Source organism: Neovison vison, chromosome 9 (assembly GCF_020171115.1).
Source record: "Neovison vison isolate M4711 chromosome 9, ASM_NN_V1, whole genome shotgun sequence".
Classification (NCBI taxonomy): Eukaryota; Metazoa; Chordata; class Mammalia; order Carnivora; family Mustelidae; genus Neogale; species Neogale vison.
Window position 1 is genome coordinate 58,245,556 of NC_058099.1, and position 24,062 is coordinate 58,269,617.

General features: G+C 35.5%; 1 protein-coding gene and 1 pseudogene across 35 annotated transcripts in view; one reads left to right on the top strand and one right to left on the bottom strand.

Annotated features, from left to right (window-relative positions):
• Positions 1 to 24,062, top strand: part of PTPRD (protein tyrosine phosphatase receptor type D) — a 2,250,073-nt gene that overhangs the window by 465,560 nt on the left and 1,760,451 nt on the right. The gene's annotated exons all lie outside the window — the stretch shown is intronic.
• On the bottom strand, positions 4,802 to 4,969 carry LOC122917813 (annotated as a pseudogene).

Sequence of the window (24,062 nt, forward strand, 5' to 3'; positions counted from 1 at the left end):
TTTTCCCAGAGAGGGACTATCTGTTCTTATTATGTATTTTTCTCTTTATTTAAGTTTAGCAGAGCCGTCGTTTAAGACACTGATTATTTATTTATTTATTTATTTACTTTGCTTGTGAAAGAGAAAAAAAAATTTTTTTTCAATTATCCCAGAGGTAAATAAACCACATGCCAATTTTTTCCTGAAAGAAATTTTTTGTGAGCATATTATAATCTGTAAGAGAAAGAGATCGATAATGGAAATACTGACAAACTGCTCCTATGCAGTGTAGATGCTTCCTTAGCTGACTCATTAATACCTAACGAAGTCAGGCCCATGCCTTTTTCAAATCAAATTCTTCCTCTGCAGTGAAGACAGGTCAAAGTATTGAAGAAGCCCTGTGCTCTCCCGTAGAAACAAAATAGATGGTGCTGACATCTCCATTGGTTTAATGAGAGTGTGGCAGCAGAGAGCCTCTGGATGGAGTGCTTTGTCAAATCGGACTAAGGTCTATTTTTAGACAAAGTGAGTAGCCTTTTATATTCAACCCTCCTAATAGCAGGGGGAAATGCAGAAAGTTCCTGAGTGCTGAAATACAAAAAGCAGAAATGAAAGCAGCTCGAATTTGATCAGCGCCTAAGTCCAGCTCAGTGTCACCAATTCCGTTGCCTTCCCTTAGACATTTCTTTCTTTTTTTTTTCAGTTACAGTTCGAAGACTGGCATTATCTTTTATTTAATGTAAAAGCAACCCCAGAGTTATACCCCATTAAAATGATGTGTTTTGTGACTTTGTTGTTTTATTTCCTAGAGTTCCTAGTAGCCCGTAGGGAGTGTATGTTGGTTTGACATTTTTAATCTATCTAGTCTGATAAAACTGGGTACGTTGTCTTGAGGAGATTTTTGAGTTGTAAAAAACTATACTGCAACTTGCTCATATACTGATTTGTATTTAAAGGGGTGAAAATTTTGGAATGTGCACAATCAATACTGACAGTCTTGCCTTGAATGGGGCATATGTTAATTTTTGAATCTGTGGATATATGTCCCATTTTTATAAGCTTTCATTGCAGATGCTTCATTATGTGTAAATGGGAAAACTGGATTCCAGATTAGGACGTCAGGATGCTTAGGACTGCCTGGTTCAACCCAGTTTACCACTTACTAAATATGTGATCTTTTGCAAGTTGATTTCACCTCTCTTTGCCTTATTTTCTTAATTGACAAAATGGCAAGAATAATAAATTAATACATAAAAGATGCTCAAAGCACTGCTAGCCCCATCATAAACAGTAAGTGCTAACTTTTTAATTCAAAAATAAATTTTATTGCACCAATAAGTATTTAAATTAATTAATTTGCATTATGAATTTAATAAAGTAAGTCTCAGGTAAAACTGAGTTTCCTAGTTCCAATAAGCTAGCATTAATATACTGTTTTTATTATTTTGATAAACAGAAGAATAACAAAAAAAGGACATAATTTTATAATCATAATGATTTTAGTCAAAGTTTATAAGTAAGTATTTTAAGCAAGAATCAAGTATTACATTCCAGGTATAGATATTCTACTGTGAGATTTCAACAGAGAAGTGGCTTTCCAATATGCTTTCTTAATCAGGAATTAGGTTTTAATGCTTACATATTTTGATCAGCAACAAATACTCATAAAAATGTCACATCACTCGGGTCACCTGGATGGATCAGCAGGTTAAAGCTTCTGGCTTTGGCTCAGGTCAGGATCCCAGGGTCCTGGGATCGAGCCCGGCATTGGGCTCTCTGCTCAGTAGGGAGCCTGTTCACCTCTCTCTGCCTGCCTCTCTGCATACCGATGATCTGTCTGTCAAATAAATAAAATCTTTAAAAAAAAAAGTCACATCACAGATGTTCAAAAATTAACATACACAACATTAAAAACAAGACTAATATGGCAATATGATTGTGTGAATTTTATTTTATTTTTAAAAAAATTTATTTATTTATTTGACAGAGAGAGAAATCTCAAGTAGGCAGAGAGGAGGCAGGCAGAGAGAGGGGAGAAGCAGGCTCCCTGCTGAGCAGAGAGCCCGATGTGGGGCTTGATCCCAGGACCCTGAGACCATGACCTGAGCCAAAGGCAGAGACTTAACCCACTGAGCCACCCAGGCGCCCCAATTGTGTGCACTTTAAATTGAAGTTTTTGTCCTATATGAAAGGTTATCTATCTTCTCTAGTGCTGCTTTACTGTAGATAGAATGGAAAATAATGAGGTGATTGTATTCGAGATTAATTGCTGTGTTTAAAAGCCCTAAAATGTAATGGCTTAAAACAGTGATAAATAGTAGCCTCACAATTTCTGTGGACCAAGATTCAGGCCTGGCTTAAGTAGGTGGTTATGGCTTAGAGTCTCTAATGAGTTTGCAGTCAGATGCCATCTGCAGGCTCCTTTGAAAAGTGTAAGGTGCAATTCCAAGAAGTCCTGTTCCCAAAGCTGGGAAGGTGGTGCGAGTTGTTGAGGGGAGGCTTCAGTTCCTCCTTACATGCCTCCAAACTTTTTTTTTTTTTTTTTTTTTTTTAATGTGCTTATGACATGGCTGCTGGCTTCCCCCAGGTAAGTGGTCCAAAAGAGATCCAGTGTGTACTGTGTAGGTATATGTTTATATACATAAATAAATGTGTATGTGTATATGTATATGTATTAATATATGTATATACAAATATATGTATCTATTTGTTTATATTATATATATATGGCATATGTATATAAATATATACATACATGAGTCATGTAGTAACACTCCTGCCACATTATATTCATTAGAATGAAGAGACAAAATCCAACCTACGTTCGTTCACAAGCAGTAAATTAGTCTTCACCTTTTGAAGGGGGAAGTACCAAAGAAATTGTGGATATAATTTTAAATGACCACACTGACCGAATTGGGTTAAATATTGCAAAGAGATTCTTTTTAGAAAGGTTTGTTAAAAAGAGAATTTATGAAAATACTTGAAATTTTGTAATGAATATACATTAGTTAAACAGGGAAGACATAGAATGAATAATACCTTAATGTATTAAACAGTCTTAAAATTCAACATTATAACACTTTTAGGTATTGCCACACTCTGTGCAAGTTTGGACAAAACATTACCTAAATGAAAAAATATATATACATATATATATACACATCTGTTTTTTATACTTTTTTAAGATATATAGGAAAATGTAATCAAATCTGATATACTTTACCAACAAAAATAATCGCATTATAAAAACTGAGTACAGCGATTATGCAAATGTTAATCTTTCTATAGAACCTATTTTTCTTTTTTTTTTTTAAGATTTTATTTATTTATTTGACAGACAGAGATCACAAGTATGCAGAGAGGCAGGCAGAGAGAGAGGGGGAAGCAGGTTCCCTGCTGAGCAGAGAGCCTTATGCAGAGCTCAATCCCAGGACCCCGAGATCATGACTTGAGCTGAAGTCAGAGGCTTTAACCCACTGAGCCACCCAGGCGACCCTGGAACCTATTTTTCAACTAAAGATTAGTTTAGCATTTATCAGACTCATTTCTGAAATTTAAACAATCTCTGCATATAAGAATTTTAAGGTAGGTATATATATGTATATATTAGTTAACATTATTGGTTACAGTTTATCATGGTGAATATATTACTTGTTTTTCTCCTTCACATACAATTCTTATTATAGTAGGTTTATGATAATTATTTTTCAGAATGTTAGTCATTCTGTAATGTAGTTTTTACATTAGTTCATGTTATTTTAAGTGATCTATGTTATTTATTCACTTACATATTAATTACTTATATTAAGTGCACATGTATATACTTCTAATTTTTTATTCTTTTGTTGTAGTCATTATGTGTCTGACATGAGATGAGAGCTGGTGACACCCTGATCCTTGGAGTAAACATTGTACATAATTCCAATTTTTCAGCTACAAGGGTCTAGAGACTTCATGTTCACTGCACTTTCTGTAATTGCCTCATGAGTTTCTTCACATTTTTTTAGATTCTCTGATACTTTTGAGTACTACTTCAGTTCCTCTATGTCATCTGGACATTCACATTCACCCCTTTAGTGATCCACTCTTCTCCTACCCAAATCTTCCTGTACCATGCGTGTTTTATTTTATCAACTTTACCAGCACTGCCTGGGTATAGAGACTTCAAATTCTGTGCCACATGGACTTCTCCCTGGGCTGCCTGAGAGTCCCGAGGCCACAGCAGCTGGCTGCATCTAGAGTAACTAATGAAAGACAGATAGCGAAACACACACACACACACACACAGTCATAGGCAGAAGCCACAGGATTTTATTACCTAATCTTGGACAATATTATCACTTCTGTGGTACTCTATTGGTCACATAGATCAAAGTGAGAGGGGCTTCCAAAAAAGCATGAACACCAGGAGGAAGGCATCACTGGGGGCCATCTTATAGGTTGCCTGCCACAGTCTAGCTTCTGGCCCCAGGGATGTGGCTAACACATACAGAATATGCTCAATATATTTACCTCCTCTCACAGTTACAAGAAACATAAGAAGCATGATCTCTTCAAATCTCCTGTCATGGTTTGGGCGTCTACTTACCCTATTCTTATTCAATTCCACCACTCTACCCCCTTACATGTACCCATATACTTTCTCTCAAAATCAACCACCAAATTGTTCTTCTTCATTTAAGCAAACAGAGCTAGGTGTGTTATAGATCAGCTAAGGTCTTGATTTCTACTCAAAGTAGACTCGCCACAGGTAGCTTTCTTCTTAAGAGGAATTCTAGCACCATGGAACACTGAAAAAAATAAAATAATATAAAATAAAATTTAAAAAGAAAACAAAAATGAAAAACAAAAAAAAGAGGAATTCTAGCTATAAAAGGAGTTTGATTTCATTTCAGTTTATTTGACTCTTTCATTCCCATATTTCAATTAGCAATAATCGCGCCTCGGATAAACCTCATTGGCTACGATACTGCCACTGCGCAAAGCTTCATTCCCATATTTAATATAGTGCTCACCTATGATAGATAAGGGTTTGCTAAATTGAAACAAATAATTATTTCCAAAGCAGTAATGTATACTTAAGTATATATACTTTGTAAAAATGTTTATTACAACCTGTTCAATAATCAAGGCAGACTGAGTCAGCATAAAAAATATGATAAGAAGCAAGGAAAACTCTTAACTGTAATAGGTCAATGATGTGTTAGAATGGAGCAGCTGTAAACATTTTGTCACTGGGATCCATAATTTCTGAAAACTTTAATGGAATGTCCATTCTTTCAAATACAGTATTTTTATTTTTAATACTCTATAAATAAATAATAAGCTAATTTCAATAATATATAAAATAGTCACTAAATTACCAGTTGTTTTAAGAGTAAACATTCTCATTCCTTCAACAAATGGGGTTGGGAAAATTGGACAGCCACATGCAGAAAAATGAAACTGGACCATTTCCTTACACCATACACTAAATAGACTCAAAATGGTGAAAGGCCTAAGTGTGAGACAGCAATCCATCAAAATCCTAGAAGAGACCACAGGCAACAACCTTTTCAACCTCGGCCACAGCAACTTCTTGCTAGACAAATCTACAAAAGTAAGAGAAACAAAGACAAAAATGACCTAATGGGACTTCATCAAGATAAAAAGCTCTTCAATAACAAAGGGAATAGTCCACAAAACTGAAAGACAACTGACAGAATGGGAGAAGATATTTGTACATGACATATCAAATTAAGGGTTTGTATCCAAAACTTATAAAGAAACTTACCAAATTTAACACCCAAAGGGAAAAAAAAAATCCAATCAAGAAATGGGCAGAAGACATGAACAGACAATTATCCAAAGAAGACATAAAATGTCCAACAGACACATGAAAAAGTGCTCAACATTACTTGGCATCAGGGAAATACAAATTAAAACTACAATGAGATACCACCTCACACCTGTCAGGATGGCTAAAATCAACAGGTCAAAAACTAAAAGATGTTGGTGATGTGGAGAAAAGGGAACCCTCCTACACTGTTGGTGGGAATGCAAGCTGTTGTAGCTGCTCTAGAAAACAGTACGAAGGCACCTCAAGAAGTTAAAAATAGAGCTTTCCTATGACCCAGCAATTGCACTACTAGATATTTACCCCAAAGATATAAATGTAATGATGTGAGGGGGCAAGTGCACCCCAATGTTTATAACAACAATGTCCACAATAGCTAAACTATGGAAAGAGCCCAGATGCCCATCGACAGATGAATGAATAGAGAAAATGTGGTGTATATATATGCATGTATACACACACACACACACACACACACACACGATAGAATATTACAAGCCATCAAAAAATTAAATCTTGCTTTTTGCAATGATGTAGATGGAACTAGAGGGTATTACGCTAAGTGAAACAAGTCAATCAGAGAAAGACAATTATCATATGATCTCACTCATGTGTGGAATTTAAGAAATAAAACAGAGGATCATAGTGGAAGAGAAGAAAAAATGAGACAAGATGAAATCAGAGGAAACAAATCACAAGAGACTCTTAATCATATGAAACAGAGGGTTGGTGGAGGGGAGTGGAGTAAGGGATGGGGTAACTGGGTGGTGGACATTGAGGACTGTATATGCTCTAATGAGCACTGAGTATTATATCAGACTGATGAACCACAAACCTGCACCCTTGAAACAAATAATGCATTACATATTAATTAATTGAATTTAAATAAAAATAAAAATAGAGTAAGCATTCCCAGTTTTAACTGCTGATCACTAATATAAATGTTTTCAGTGATGAATGTTGCCTCAATATTTTGAGAGCCTTTTATCACTGTAGTTATTTTAAATGCAGAACATAATAATGTGTAGTTGATAAGATGTCAGTCCAGCATACAACATAATCTTTCCCTTATCACCTCTACTTTGAAATACATTCTCTATTGTTCCAGTGTATTTTTGATCTTTTGATTATAATTATCTGTATTTCTGAGTTACATGAGTTATGCAAGTATCCTCCAAAAGGTGTGAATGAGAAGGTTGTGATCGGATATAATGCAATGTATACTTAAGTCAGCTTTAGCAAAATTGTGAAGTAGTAGATTTTCCACACATTTCCACCTTTTTAAAAAAAAGATTTTATTTATTTATTTATTTGACAGAGAGAGAGAGAGAGAGAGAAAGCACAAAAGCAGACAGAGCAGCAGGCAGAGGGAAAGGGAGAAGCAGACTTCCTGCTAAGCAGAGAGCCAGGCATGGGCTCCATCCCAGGTACCTGGGATCATGACGTGAGCTGAAGGCAGACACTTAATTGACTGAGCCACCCAGGTGCCCCATATTCCCACCTTTTTTGTACTCTTCTTGAACATTCCCCACCTGGTATACCCCCTACATAAACATTTCTATTCAATTATGTATGTATCAGATATTCAATTATGAAAAATGTTTAGATATGAAGAAAATGTATAATAAATCACATCCTTCTCTATATAGTTACACAAGAATGTGAGTGTTTAATATATAATGGCACCTAAGTACGTGGGAATCTCCCAAATTTAGGAGCAGAAAAGACTTCCAAGAGTCTCTAAAGTGTAGTTGTTTGTTTGTTTAATTTTATTTTTTTTATTTTTAGTGAAAGAATATATGTATGTGAGTTGGGGTGAAGGAGGGGCAAATGGAGAGGGAGAATCTTAAGGAGACCCCATGCCCAGTGCAGAGCTCCACGTGAGGATGGATCTCAGAACCCTGAGGTCATGACTTGAGACTAAGTCAAGAGTTGGATGCTTAAACACCTGAGCCACCCATATGCTCCTAAAATATAGAATGTTTTAAAGATTGAAAGTAATAGCTAATATTTTTTGATCACTTAACAGTATGGGCTTTATGCTAAATGTTTAAATGTTCTTAATTTACCTTTTAAAAATGCTTTAAATTAGTGCTATTGTTCCTTTTCTCGAGAGAAGGAATCTGGTGCATAAGGAAGCCATGCTAGGCCATTCAGCTCTTAAGGGACAGAACTGGAAGGTGAACCTGTTTGTCTTTTACCTCAGAGCTTTGATGCTTTAAACATTGTTAGACACTAACACCAAATGACCAAAATGAAAATACAGGGATTCTTTTTTTTCTTGAGATTTGCCTTATTTCCCCTCACTCTTTCCCTCTTAAACAGTGCAGCAAGTCTTCAGCCACCTTCAACCCTTGTAGCCCAGCCTCTGACAAACGCAGTTCTTGTTCTTGTTTTGTGCTGCTTGACATTACTATCACCTCTTACATCTTTTTTCTTGATTTTGATGCTAGCTTATAGAGCTTTAAGGGATCTATTCTTTCCTTTCTTTTCTGAATGTTCTCTGCTCTCAGTCCCCACTTTTCTAAGAAGTGCTGACCTACTTTGTACAATTCTTTGTAAAGAAAGGTCTGGGAGTCTTGTTTCCCGGACTGCTTCAATTTCCATTTCCAGCTCCTCTGCCTACCTTAAAGCCTGATTTGGCTCCAACGAGATGATATATCTGTTCCCTATGGTTCCAGTTTATTTTTATTTTTTCTTGCAGTTTTATCTTCAGTGTAATAATCATTTAGAAGTATTGTTACTTTTACTGTTTTTGTCAATTCAGTACACATTTACTGGATGGGATTTTATTTATAATCAATTAATATTTTCTCCTATTTTGCACTTTGCAACCATGTCCACACAGAAAACAGGTCTTTGCAGTCACTGCAATACAGTTCTTCAAACATTTGAGTGATTGCTGTCTGTTGTGCATCATGTTTAGAAATGCCAGGTAGACATTGACACCTGACCTTAAGAAACCCACAGTTAAGTAGGAAACATATATTTCAAATGAAGTATAGACGAATCATGCTGTTATCATGTTATTAAGAGAAAGTAAATCTGACCTATGCTGATAATGAAATGTAGTTAAAGAAGTGGGCTTTGTGCTAAGGATGGACACAATTTTTGACTGTACAAACAGAAGGGAGGGGTGTTGTTTTATATGGAAGAAACATCTTTGATAATAATTCTAGCACTGAGGTAGGAATCTCAAATATTTGAATGGTTTTTGAATAGCTAGCTCAATTTGAATATAAGTTGTATGAAAAAAAGAAAGAGCTGAAAAAGTAGATTTGGATCAGTTTGTATAAGTCTATAAGTACTAGTCTAAGAAGATTAAAGTTTATACAAAAGGCATGGAGAAACATAGAAAATATTAGAAGTCTACAGATATCTTTATCAAAATCTGAGACTAATTCAAAATACATGTAAATGGGATAAGTTTAAATTAATTTTCAACATTATTATTTGTAAGTGAAAAGTCATACTGCAGAAAAGTGATCCTGCTTAGATACAAAGGGCCAGGTCTCTGGGGACAGAAGCCTGAAAACCCAACCTAGGGTTAGGGTTAGGGCCTAGAGTCATGGCAGGCCTGATCTGCCTGGGGGACCAAATTGAGGGCGAGGATCAGGCAGTACATCAGGCTTTGGGTTTGTGGCCAGAGGTGCTGCCAAAGGTAGGGTTGGCAACAGGTGGGCATGCAGCTTTCTCCCACTCTGAGTGGATAAGGATATCCTTATCCACCAATATCTGCTAAAGGATAGTAAATATTTTTCTAAAACTTTTTTATTATTTTCACTAAACATGGCCGTAATTGTGATTTTTATTATCAAATAATGCTTTGATTTAGTTGTTTTTTCTATGGTGATGACCTTTTAAACCTAGCAAGAATATATTTTTTTAAGATTTTATTTATTTGTTTGACAGAGAGTAAGAGAGCACCAGCAGCAGAGAGAAAGGGAAAAGCAAGCTCTCTACTGACCTGGGAACCGGATGCTGGGCTCAATTCCAGGACCCCAGGATCATGACCTAAGCAGAAGGCAGACACTTAACTGACGGAGTCACCCTGGTGCCCCAGAAATTATTATTGATAATTATTATTAATAGTTACCAAAAGTCCAATCAATTTAGTTGTTCTGCAGGATACTCGAGTTGGAAGTGTTGTCCACAAGTGATATCACACATGCACCATAGATAAGTTTGTTGTTAAGACTGATATACTGGGGCTCCTGGGTGCCTCAGTCTGTTAAGCATCCAACTCTCGATTTTGGCTCAGCTCATGATCTCAGGATTGTGAGATTGAGCTCCATGATGGATTCTGTGCTGGTCATGGAGCCTGCTTAAGATCCTCTGTCTCTCCCTCAGCCCCTACCCTCACCTCTCTCTTTCTCTTAAAAAAAAAAAAGTAAAGACTAATATGATATACTAACTTCTACATATCTCAGGAAATTGTTTGAAATGTGTTTCTGGGACACCTTTGGAACCAGAGATGCAAACTTGGGTCTTAGCATTATTTTCATAACTGAATCCTTAGGAATGGGTGAGCAAGCAGACAGTGGAGAAGAAAACCAAAAAAGACAAATATAAGGTTTAGATAAATAAGACAAAAACTAAGAAAGAAAAAAGAGATAAAAAAAAGTAAAAAAGACAGTAATTTCAAGTGTAGAAAGTAGTCAATCATGTTGGTTGCTTTAGAGATCTAGTAGGAACAGCAGTGGAAGTAGAATATTAGGTTTGGAAAATAGGAAGTATTGGAGACCTTAAGAAGGATGCTAAATATATTTTAATGATTAAAGAAAGGATTCTTGAAGTGTTCTATCAATCTTGAAATGTTCTTTCAATCATAAGTAGGTGTGTGCAAAAAAAAAAAAAGTTATTGATAAACAAAGCAAAATGAATATCACCAAAGAATTAGGCCTTTAAATTCATGCACAAACAAGAAACAGAAATATTCAATCATCCTTTGTATGAATTCACATAAAGAGAGTTGAAATAGATTATTTACAATATTACAAAGTATTTTTACTACCCTTCTTGATATTAACTATTATTTTATCTTCACTTATCCCTTATTTTTGTGTGTATCCAAAATTAATTTATGCACTTTAAACTACTGTATTCTATGTCATTGATAGTGGCCACAGAGACACTCCAATTTAGGTCTATGTTTGTATACAAAACATTAAATAAGAGTGTGGCTATTATTTTCAAGTAATCAATAAGGTAGCATATGATATATTCCAAATGAATTAAATGTTATTAACTGTTTCAAAAAAATTGAAGTTTTCTGAGAGTTAAGGCAGCTAAAAAGCAGTTAGAGAAGGCTACAAAATTTGAGCTAGTTCTTAAAAGAGGAAGGAATGTAATGAAGTTTTTGCAAGTAGAACATAGACACAGAGAAGAAAATATGCTTAGTATGTTGAGAGACTGTATTAGTTTGCTAGAACTGCCATAATGAAGCACCACAGACTAGGTAACTTAAACAATAGGAATTTATTGTCTTGTAGTTCAGATGTTTAGAAGTCTGAGATCAAGATGTTAGCAAAATTGAATCTTTCCAAGGAGTTGAAAGGCAGCAATTTGTCTCATATTTCTCTAGTTTCTGGTGGCTTGCTGGAATTTTTGCTATTCTTTGGCTTCTGTTGTATCATTCTGATTTCTACCTTTATCTTCACATAGTGTTCTGTGTGTGCAAGTCTGTGTCAAAATTTCTCCTTTTTATACAGACACTGATCATATTGGATTGCAGGCCCACTCCACTCCAGTAAGACCTAATGTTAATTAGCTGCATCTGCAACCACTCTATTTCCAAATAAGGTCACCTTTCTACTATATTGGAGGTTATGACTACAATACATGAATTTTGAGGGGATACAATACAGCTTATATCAGAACTCAATGAACAAATCATTTTGACTGAGACAAAGGGTTCATACAGATGAAAAGTGGTAGAGAACATCAGAAGGAAAGGCAGGACCAGAAAGAGGAAACTCTGGAATTTAAAATGCTCAGACTTGGTCATAAAAACAGTTAATACTATTGCCTTTACAAAATTATTGTAACCCCCAAGGCCTTTATCCAAACACAATGTCAATGAGAAGCACAGTATATAAACTGGATGGAAAATAGAGCCTTTCTGGTTGTAGTCCAATGTGAGATCTGTGGCTCTCCACACTCCTGTCCCCCTCATCTCTGTGACAGCGACAGGGGATTTTAGGACTTCCTGGAGCAGAATTTGGAAACTTCCTGTTCAGAGGATTAATCTAGAAAAACCAGTTTAGACACAGCAGAAGAGGAGAAGAGGAGAAATAGATTACTACACTAAAGTAGAAATGAGAAAATGAGGCCAGATTGGGGTGGCACCAGTGAGAAAGATAAAGTTAATGACTCTACTAATGCAAGTGGTACAGTTTGTATAATGTTTAAATGATAGTATCATGGTGATTATATGAGGGAACAAGACTAATATGATTAATATTTTCAATTAATAAATGATTATATATACAAATTTCCATTCCATGTCAAGCTGTGTCCTACTTGCTCAAGTTCATTAAGCTAATACATTGGGATTTGAAACTAAAGCTGGTATATAAATCTTCTTTGATTTCAAAACCTGTTTTCTTTATTACAGATCTTCCATGCTTTCAACACTAATATTTTGAATGTAGGTGACTAGACCAAAGAATTTTAATGTCGTTGATAGAATTGTGACATGTTTGTATTTAAAGAAATGGTAATTCTCTTTTGCCACCTTAATTTGAGATAATAGTAAAACCACTAAGAAGAAATGTCTTGGGAACAATTACAGAAGTGAGAATTGTCTTCAAGACAGCAGTCCTATGTGACACTGCTTGTGTCAGCTCTTCTACCACCACCTGAAGCTCAATGCTCTGCTGGAAGGCTTCACAGGGCTCAGCATATAGCTTTACTCATGCCTAATAATTACTACAGCAACATATAGAGCTGGGTGAGTGAAGAAGCAAAATGTATCAGATTGCTTCTGGAGAGATCCATGTGTATTCTTCCTATGATCTCCCTAAATATATCGTTTTCAAGTATGCTGTTTCCCAGACATGAACTGTAACAACAAGAAAGTCCATGTGAAACTTCGAGCTTAAGGAATTTGCAGGTGGGGCAGTGGGAATTCAGGGATGATTATATAGGCAAACTCTGTTCACCCACAACTATCAAAATTCTAGAATTCCAGAAAGAAATCAGATGCTCACTATCAATCACATTGTTTGTACTGTCTCATTAGGCTAGTATGATCAAGCAATCTTATCAATTACTGACAGAGGGATCAGTTTAAAAGCCAAGTTTCCAGAGGCCAACCAACACCCATCTCTCTCAGCAGGTCCCCCTAAAGCCCTGGACTGCCACGTTAACTCATGCCTGCACATCATTTAAAAGGGAATCTGGTGTTACTCATGAAAGTTAAGTGACAAATAAGATATAAAATAAGAAAAGTAGAAGAGCAAGAATTAACTATTGGGTTATGACCATACATATGAGTTCAGCCATCTATAAAAATTGATAATAAATTGGGCACCTGGTTAATATTTTATAACATTATATTCATACATAATTAATAATAATATAATAATAATAAAAATTTATAATATATTGGGCACCTGCTCAGCAGGGAGCCTGCTTCCTCCTCTCTCTCTCTCTGCCTGCCTCTCTGCCTACTTGTGATCTCTGTCTGTCAAATAAATAAATAAAATCTTTTAAAAAATTGATAATAAATCAATTTAAATCAATTTAAAATCAATTTTAAAAATTGATAATAAATTGATTGCTTGAAGTAATGAGGAAAATTAGGCTATATAAAGCTTTTAAAGAATAAAATTTATCAATGATCAACCTGTGAAAATGAAGGAAAGAATGTAAAATATAAAAATTTAAGAATGAGTCTGAAGATATGAGATATCAAATATTAATGACAACTTGTAACAGGCAGAATATGTGACTAGCACATCTTTGTAAAACAAGTAGAGAAACAGGTCAGGAAATTGCATTCAATTTCCCTCAACTTTTACAACACCATGATATACACATGTCTTTTGCTTCACAGTTTAATTTCTGAATTATCAGATTGATATATGGACCCTACTTTTGAATGTATACCAAAGAATTCTTTATATTTCTTTAAAAACTAAACTTAATAATTCAATATAATGTCTTCACAAATTCTGTTTTACAGGTATGAAAGTAATGGCATAACTTAATAATTTGTTATTATGGTAATATTATTTGTGCATTTTAATTACTTTTGGTCAGAATACTTATCACAATTTCAAGAATTTGCATGTTACCATCAATCTCTATAACAGTATCAATATTTATATCTTTATCCATACCCAAATCAAATTTTTCATCTTGCTTACTGGTAGTTTTACTAGAGATTCAAAAAGCAAAGACAAAAACAAATTAACTTGTTTTCCTTTGATCCCACAATATTTCTTCTCACAGCAATTTTAATGGTTATATATATAAATATGGCAATAATGTTCATTAAGAGAATAGCTAAGCAATATGGCAATTGTGTAACAGTGTTCCAAAGAAGGTAATTGATTCTATTGCCTTTGACAAGTTTCACCAATAAAATCCCAGAAATGTCAGTATCCTTCCTACCAGTGCTTCCTTGGAAAATCTTCAGGATAAGTTTATCAATCTTATTACTTCTTTCAAAGAACCAGCTCCTAGTTTTGTTGATCTGCTCTACTGTTCTTTTGGTTTCTATTTCATTGATTTCTGCTCTGATTTTTATTATTTCTCTTCTCCTGCTGGGTTTAGGCTTTTTTTTTGCTGTTCTTTCTCCAACTCCTTTATGTTTGTGGTTAGCTTGTGTACTTAAGACCTTTCTTATTTTTGAGAAAGGCATGTATCGCTATATACTTTTCTTCTCAGGACTGCCTTTATTGTGTCCCAAATATTTTGAACAGTTGTGTTCATTTTTATTTGTTGCCATGATTTTTTTTTTAATTCTTCTTTAATTTCCTGGTTGACCCATTCATTCTTCAGTAGGATGCTGTTTAGCCTCCATGTATCTGAGTTCTTTCCAACTTTCTTCTTGTGGTTGAGTTCTAGTTTCAAAGCATTGTGAACTGAAAATATGCAAGGAATGATCCCAATCTTTTGGTACCAGTTGAGACCTGATTTGTGACCCAGAATGTGATCTATTCCAGGGAATGTTCCAGGTGCTCAAGAGAAGAATGTATATTTTGTTACTTTGGGATGGAATGTTCTGAATGTATCTGTGATGTCTATCTGGTCCAGTGTGTCATTTAAAGCCACCCTTATTTCCTTGTTGATCTTTTGCTTAGATGGTCTGTGCATTTCAGTGAGCGGGGTGTTAAAGCACCCTATTTTTATTGTATTATTGTCAATGTCTTTCTTTGATTTTATTATTAATTGGTTTATATAATTAGCTGCTCCCATGTTAAGGCATAGATATTTAAAATTGTTAGATCTTCTTGTTGGACAGACTCTTTGAGTGTCCTTCCTCAATTTCTTATTATAGCCTTTGGCTTAAAATCTAATTTATCTGATATAAAGATTGCCACCCCAGGTTTCTTTTGATGCCCATTAGCATGGAAAATTGTTTTCCACACCTTCACTTTAAATCTGGAGGTGTCTCTGGGTCTAAAATGAGTTTCTTGTAGACAGCATATTGATGGCTCTTGGTGTTGTTGTTGTTGTTATTTAATCCATTCTGATTCTCTGTGTCTGTTGACTGGGGCATTTAGCCCATTTACATTCAGGGTAACTATTGAACAATATAAATTTAGTGCCATTGTATTGCCTGTAAGGTGACTGTTACTGTATATTGTCTCTGTTCCTTTCTGGTTTGTTTCTTTCAGGCTCTCTCTTTGCTTAGAGGACCCGTTTCAATATTTCCTATAGGGCTGGTTTGGTGTTTGCAAATTATTTTAGTTTTTGTTTGTCCTGGAAGCTTTTATCTCTCCTTCTAGTTTCAATGACAGCCTAGCTGGGTATAGTATTCTTGGCTGCATATTTTTCTCATTTAGTGCTCTGAATATATCATGCCAGACCTTTCTGGCCTGCCAAGTCTCAGTGGATAGTTCTGCTGCCAATCTAATATTTCTACCATTGTAGGTTGCAGACCTCCTGTACCAAACTACTTTCAGGATTTTCTCTTTGTCTCTGAAACTTGTAAGTTTTATTATTATATGATGGGATGTTGACCTACCTTTGTTGTTTTTGAGGGAGATTCTCTGTGCCTCCTGGATTTTGATGCTTGTTCCCTTTGCCATATTAGAGAAATTCTCTACTAATTTGCTCCAATATATCTTCTGGCCCCCTTCTTTCTTCTTCTTCTAGGATCCTAATTATTCTAACATTGTTTCATCTTATGGTATCATAAGATATGGTAACACTTATTTCTCAAATTTTCCCCTCATGGTCCAGTAGTTGTTTGTCTCTTGCTTCCTCAACTTCTTTAATCTCCATCATTTGGTCTTCTATATCACTAATTCTCTCCTCTGCCTCATTTATCTGAGCAGTAAGGGCCTCCATTTTTTATTGGACCTTTTTTTTTTTTTTTAATTTCAACTTGCTTAGATTATAGTTCTTTTATTTTTTCAGGAAAGGATTTCATTTCTCCAGAAAGGGATTCTCCAGTATCTTTCATTCTTTTTTCAACCCAGCTAGCACCTTGATAATCATAATTCTGGACTCTACTTCTAACATCTTACAAATGTCTGCATTGATTAGGTCTCCAGTTGTTAGTGCTGCCTCTTGTTCTTTTTTTTTGGGGGGGGGTGGTGAGTTTTTCCTCCTTGTCATTTTATCCCAACAAATATAGAAGAATGAGAGAATGAAATACTAAAAGGGTAGCAACAACCCCAGAAAACTATACACTAACTAAATCAGAAGAGACCTGAAACTGGGGGTAGAAGAAAGGAGTAAAAAAAAAAAAAAAGAAAGAAAGAAAGAAAAAAAAAAAAAAATATATATATATATATATATATATATATATATATATATATATATATATATTAGACTGGTGAATAGAACAGAGCCACACACTTAATTTTGGTCTGTTAGAAGAAATTGCCTCCCAAAACTTTAAAGGCACACACACACACACACACAAATAAGGGAAACACGATGATTGGATTGAATATGACTGTAAAGATGAAAATTTTAAAAGATTCTAAAAAGGGAATTGATAAGAAGTTTGTTGAAAAAAGGAAAAAAAAGAGGAAAGAATGTGATCAGGCTGGAGACTAGAACAAAAGCCATGTGCTATATTTAGGGTATATTTTGATATTTTAGAAAAAACTGTATCCCAAAATTAAAAAAAAAGAGAAACCTATATGCATACCAAAAATATGGTTAAATACAATGAAGAGATACAATATGAGTATAACAGTGAATATGATCCCTATGCAGGATGTTTTCATCAGCCCAAAGATCTAACAAATGCCAAAGAAACATGAATAGTGTCAACAAAACTAGGAAAGATTTTTTAAAAGATATTGATAAGATAAAATAGTTAAAAAAATTAAAATAGGAAAGAGGAGAAATTTTAAAAAATAGAAGAAAAAAATAAAATTAAGAAAAAAAATTACCTTTGAAAGACTAAAGAATCATGGGGGTGGAGGGCATGAATTCAATGTGTTGTATTCCTGTAGCTCTGAAGTTTTGCAGTTCTCATTGATTGGTGAACTTGGTCTTGGCTGGATATTCTTGTTGATCTTCTAGGGGGAGAGGACTGTTGCAGTGATTCTCAAATGTTTTTGCCCAAGGCAGAATTGCACTGCCCTTGCCAGGGGCCAGGCTAAGTAATCTGCTCAGGTTTGCGCTCAGTAGTTTTGTTCCCTGAACGTTCTAAGTAGAGTTCTGGAGGACAGGAATGAACATTGCAGCCTCCCAATCTCCAGCCCCATAGGAGCTGAGTGTTTGGGGCCCCACTCCTCACTGCACCTTCAGAGAAAAGCAGTCAATCAATTCCTTCTCCCTGGTCTCAGTCCATGCTCCATGCTCACCTGGCCTGTTACTGAGCATTTCTATCTCTGGCACAGAGCCCCATTTGGAGTCTCCAAACCAAGCAGATCCCTGCAGTGTGCACCAGCACCACTCCTCTGTGCCAGAGGAGGAAGGAGAAGGTCTTCCTAGACCTGGACTTGTGGGTCCCTGTTTGAAGAGCAGTGGCCCAATTATGCTTCAGATCACCATTTAAGGTAGCCCTGAGCTGAAAGCCCCCCAACCCCACCCTTTAGCTCCATCTCTGCAGCCAGCTTGCCCTCTCTAATAGCTGGGAGCTCTGACACACTCAGATACCTCTGGTGTTTTTGTGGCCCCTTGGGTCCTGAGACCACATTTTCTCAGCGAGGGCTCCACCCCCCGCTTAGTCTCTGTACCAGTGTTCCTCAGTGGAGCAGACTTCTAAAAGTTCCAATTTTGTGCTCTGCTGCTCTACTGCTTCCTGGAAGCTGGTGCCTCCCCCCTGGAGTCTCTCTTCCCATATATCACCTCAGATTTACTTCTCTGCACATCCTACCTTGCAGAAAGTAGTCATTTTTCTGTTTCTAGAATTGCTGCTCTTCTCCTTCAATCTCCTGTTGAGTTTGTAGGTGTTCAGAATGATTTGATAAATATCTAGCTGAACTCTTGGGACCTGATGATATTTATGTCTCCTACTCCTTTGCCATCTTGCTCCTTCTCCTCATCTAACTTGTATTATGCATTATATTAAAAATTGTGTCTATGGCCATCCGGGTGGCCCAATTGGTTAAGTGTCTGCCTTCAGCTGAGATCATGATCCCAGAGTCCTGGAATTGTGCCCTGAATTGCTCTTTCTGCTCAGCAGAGAGCTTGTCTCTCCCTCTCCCTCTGCCTGCTCCTCCCCCTGCTTATGTGTGCTCTCTCTCTGTGTCAAATAAATAGATAAAATATTTTAAATATATATATTTTATTTTTTAAAGATTTTATTTATTTATTTGACAGAAACACATTGAAAGAGGGAACACAAGCAGGAGGAGTAGGAGAGGGAGAAACAGGCTTCCTGCTGAGAAGGGAGCCTGATGCAGGGCTCAGTGCCAGGACACTTGGATCATAAGCTGAGCCAAAGGCAGGCACTTAACAACTGAGCCACCCAGGCTTCCCACAAAATATATATATTAGGTATAACAAATAATGTAACAAATCATGGCTGAATTCTTTGCTCTGGCTCTGTTTTACTTTGATAGTTTTTAAGAGTTTTCTTACCTTAAGACTAAAAGCACAAGTTACAAAGGTTGAGCAAGAAGCCTATCCAAAGATTGTCTTCAAAATAAACTCCCTTTTAGAAATCAGTCCTTCTTCCTTGAACAAATTTTACAACTCAACCCTCTCTTCCATCAAAAAGAGCCTCTTTGGCTCCTCAAGTAAGTAAATAGTTTCAAGTTTGATCTGGCCTCTAAATGAAGCCTAGGTACATCTGAATGTATGCTAGTTACATAACACAGATCTTTATTCTAGGATTTCCACCCCACATTTAAAATTAGTTTATTCCACACCAATGTTGCTTGGCAAGTTATTAAGATGTGTTTTCTAGTAAATTGGATATCACTCAATTCCACAAACATTCACAATACCTGCTATGGCCTTGGCACTACAGATGCAACACCGTATATACATTAGGTTATTTTCTAGCCAACTATTTAAACCATATTGTAACTAAAACACAGCAAAGGCAATCATGAAGAAACTAAAACTATGAATATTAGTTTTTGAAGGAAGACACACTCAATGTTCCAGCTTACAGTGACATGTAATTATTTTTCTCTGTCCCTGTTCTCCAAAATAATGATGCCCCTTTCTTGATCTGGCTTCATTTTGTCCTCATCTTCCTAAAGATGATTTGGTGCTAGATTCTTTTTGGAAGGTCACTTTTGACAGTGGACATATAATATTTCCTGAGGGACGAAGATGGAAGTCATAAAGAATAATTGGGAGTGAAGTTTTTGAGATTCTATATACAGTCTACTTCCAAGACCACCCGTCTCAGGTTTTCCTGTATCAAAAGGAAAGGCAGATAAAATCAAATGGCGTATTTTTTTAAATTTGAGACTTCATAGAGATGATTGCAGGGCAAAACACAAAAGAACAAATGTGACACTCTAGAAAACTTGAAATACTTCTTCACCTCACAAACACACATATTAGTACACTACTCATTAATCACTAAGTAAATTTTATAATTAGAGTATATTTAGTCTACAGGTGGACATAGCCTCAAGACAAATTATTTAAAATAAAGGAAAGAGTACTTGCATAGCTTCAGTTCACTGGGTACCCTTTCTTAATATCTCATTAATCTGGGGAACTTCTATTCTTAGCAATAATGTCCTATGGGATATGCCTCTGCTGTTCCCTTGAGTGTCAGCTTTTTCCATGTTTTGCTTAGACCAGATGTGTGCATGTGGTTCTCCTCTTAGGATTCAGGTAACACACAGACATATCAGCAAATGTCTACCTTAAGCAAGCATATTTGTTAATGAGAGAACTGCTTAAAAGTGTCAAGCTGATACCTGCTACAGTTTTCAATAAGATGCTGTTTTCAGGCTGCTTTTGGCAAGGAAACTCTCCACCAAGTTCCACTTTACAACTGTTTTACAGTCCCTGAGGTTAGCCCTTTGTCAGGTGATGAGTAGGTATTGAAAAGGGATGTGTCAGTGTGATTTAGGTCTTGGGTGTGGTTGTGAAGCCTAATGTTGTTTCTCTGACACCTTTTTATTGGGAAAACAGCTGCCTACAGTCCATCTTACTTTCTAGCTGCAAACTGTAGCTATGGTTTGGATGCAGAAATGGTACAGATCATCTAGAGAACTAAAGAACCACATCAATGTCTAATTGAACTCAAAGGGTCCACTTTGTTAACTGGGTCTTAACCGATACTCTTATGTTCATTAAACAAACATAATTTCCACTTGAGCATGACACCCACCAAAAGGATATTTTTGGTTGTCCTTCATAACCTTCCAATCTTTCTCAAGCATCCCAAATTTTATCCTCAGCCACACTTAAATAAATCCATACTTTCCTCAGTCATCCTTTGATATATAGTAATTACTACACTTATTTGAGATAAAATTATTTTGTTGGATATATTTTGTTTATTGACTTACCTAAAGTGGTCTGAAAATATTATAATTGAGTAATTATAAGACCTTAAACCTAAGCGCATAATAGCCTGGGGCTACTGTGAACACCTGATTTGATTAAAGCTTAAGGATTAGCAGAGGAAAACTACAATGGGCAGATCTAGCACCAAATTAAAGAGAGTATTAAAAAACTTAGTATGCTTTTCTTGGAAATAGAAACATCTCCCTTCCAGAGACAGGCCCAGGTTTTCTGAGCCTGAAGCTTTTGAAAGTTCTATACTTCCATAAGAAAAAGCACACAATGTATGCCTGGGTGGCTCAGTTGGTTAAGCATCTGACTTGAACTTCTCTCTCCTTTCTACACATCCTTGCCTTTATCCCTCAACTCCAGGAGTCCCTGTCTCCCCTTTAGAACCAACTGTGAAGGGATAACTAAGATTTCCTTTTGACATCCTTGTCTCAAACTCTCCCAATGAAACCAGCCCTACCCTTTCATAAGACAAAGAGTTTTCCAAAAACAAAGCTCCATTTACTTATAAGGTACATCCCCAACCCCATTTCCATAATTAAATAATAAAATATAAAGGTACTTATTTTTTATTAAATGACATTTAAAAAAAAAATGTGAACTCATTAGCAGTGGCTGGCATATACATGAGAGACAATAACTGATTCTGGTGATCACTTTGCTGTTAGTAGTTGTTGAAACAGCAGCTCTAATAGGTATTATTTAATATTAATAATGTTCATTAACATTACATTTACAAACAGAACATAATTTTATTTTTCCCTATGTCTCTGTTCCAGATCATAGCTATATCTACTCTTTTGAAGTTTTTATTTTTGTCAGTAATGGGGAAACAGGAAAAATACAAACTTTTGTAAACTCCATATTTCATTATTTTCGCCCTAATTAGTAAAAAGCCTGTGTTTTTAGGTACACAGACCACTGAAGTAACAAACATAGGCACTTAAATACACCCAGTCTGAGATTTACCTTGGAATTTTGTTTTATGAGTAAGTGTTTCAGGAAGGTGATGGCATAAAGATCAAAGTCAGAATGGGGCTGGTGGCCGGTTTTGGGAGAAGGTAGTAGAGAATGTCACACTTTGCACTCTTTGTTTGGAGAAAAAATAAACCTTAGAGCTCCCTCTGCAATCTACTAGTAGGACATCTAGGTTGTGTTTACTTAATTATTGATGAAGATTTAATACTCAGGTTACAGTGCTATTTCTTAATGAACGAAGTGAGAGTTGAGGTATACTTTGAATTGTTATGTAAATATGGATACATAAAAATAGAGGATTTTTACAGGCAGAAACAAGAGAAATGGGGCAAGAATTAATGATAAACTTAGATCTTACACTAATTGATATCACAAACTGCATATAGTAGAATTGTCTCGAAAATTCCTTTTTAAGCCCATTGTGTTGTTGATGTTATGCTGTTGTTGATATTTGCTGTTGTTTGCACCACAGTCAACAGTCCAGTCTGGAGTGCCCTGATGTACCACAACACTTTGGGCCATGCCACCTTTTTATTGAATAATATTTGCCTATTTTATGTTAATCTAAACAAAGTGCAATTAGGGAATAAATCTGCTTCCAAACTGAAAAACACCTCAAAGCCAACTCTAAATGATTTTGGAATCATTCAGTATTTAGGATTATTCACAACATTACTTCCTTCCAATTACATGGCTAAACAAAAGTAATTTGAAACAAAATCTCTATGAATTTGGCATATTTAATCATTAGGATGGGGTTTAATTACTACTGATCATTGGAACCTTAATATGTATTACAGGCAAGCTAAAAATTTAATAAGATTAATGAAGAATATTGTAAATATTAAAGAGATTTTTAAAAAACATATTAATCTATTAAAATGATCTATTTTGCTACAAATCATAACAAAATTCTACAACCCTACCTAGTAATAAAATATAATGGGTATATTTTATCAAACGCAAATAAATATAAACTGCTGATAATGTATTTTCTTCTATCTTCTATCTCTGAGATCTATTCTTTTTTTTTTTTTTTTTTTCTTTTCTCTTAGAACCTATAGAACTGTTCCTTTGGAAGGGGACATGAGGGAAGTGTTATGAGAGAGTTTAATATTTGGTCTGGAAACATTTTTTAACATAGGTGGTCCAGAGAAAACTGCCCACTTAGGGTTTAATCATTGGCCTTTTGAATGGATTTCTTAAAAAAGAAATATTAAATTTGGTTATGAATTCTTCTTAAGTATGTTTTAAAGCAAACTATTTGTGAAATATATATATAATCATTGATGCCTATTTAAAACTATAGGAACTTTTTGAAAAACCCAACATATTTAATATTTGTCTTTATTATGTCTAGGAATATTATAAAGAAACAATTATGTATTCTAATAGATACACTTCAAAGTACATTGACATATGATTCATTATAGTTTAATTTAGTAGTATAATAATTTTAACTACATGATTTGTATTCAGAGACCTAGACTGGAAAATTGTTAGTTGTATGATTTTGGTTAATGTATTGACTTCCTTCATCTCAATTTCATCATCAATAAAATGGGGATAAAAATCGCAGCTGTTGTTAATATTAAAAATAGTTAATACTAGGATGCCTGGGTGGCTTAGTTGGTTAAGTGTCCAACTCTTAATTTTGGTTCAGGCCATGATCTCAGGGTTGTGAGATTGAGACCCATATCAGGTTCCACACTGGGTGTCTAGCCTGCTGAAGGTTTTCTCGCCCCTTCTCCCTCTGATCTTCTCTCCCTCCCTCTCACTCATAAGAAAAAATAAAATTTAAAAAAAAGTAAATGCTTAGAACAAGCATTTGGCTTTCATAACCATTTAACTAAACTGAGTCATGTTTTTATGACTAGTAGGAAAATCATACATAATAATGCACATAAAACATTTAGCACAAAGCCTGCCATACTGAAAGTACTCAATAATTATTTGTTGTTATTGTTCTTATGAAGTGTAAAATGCTTAGCACTGAATGTAGTCGATATTCATTAACTATCAGTTTCCTCTTGGTTTCCTATGCAACATACACATATCCCTGAGGAATCTGTGTGGATTGGTGCAGTGTCATTGTCTTTCATGCTAACCATGCTAACCAGACTTATATTTCTGTCACTCC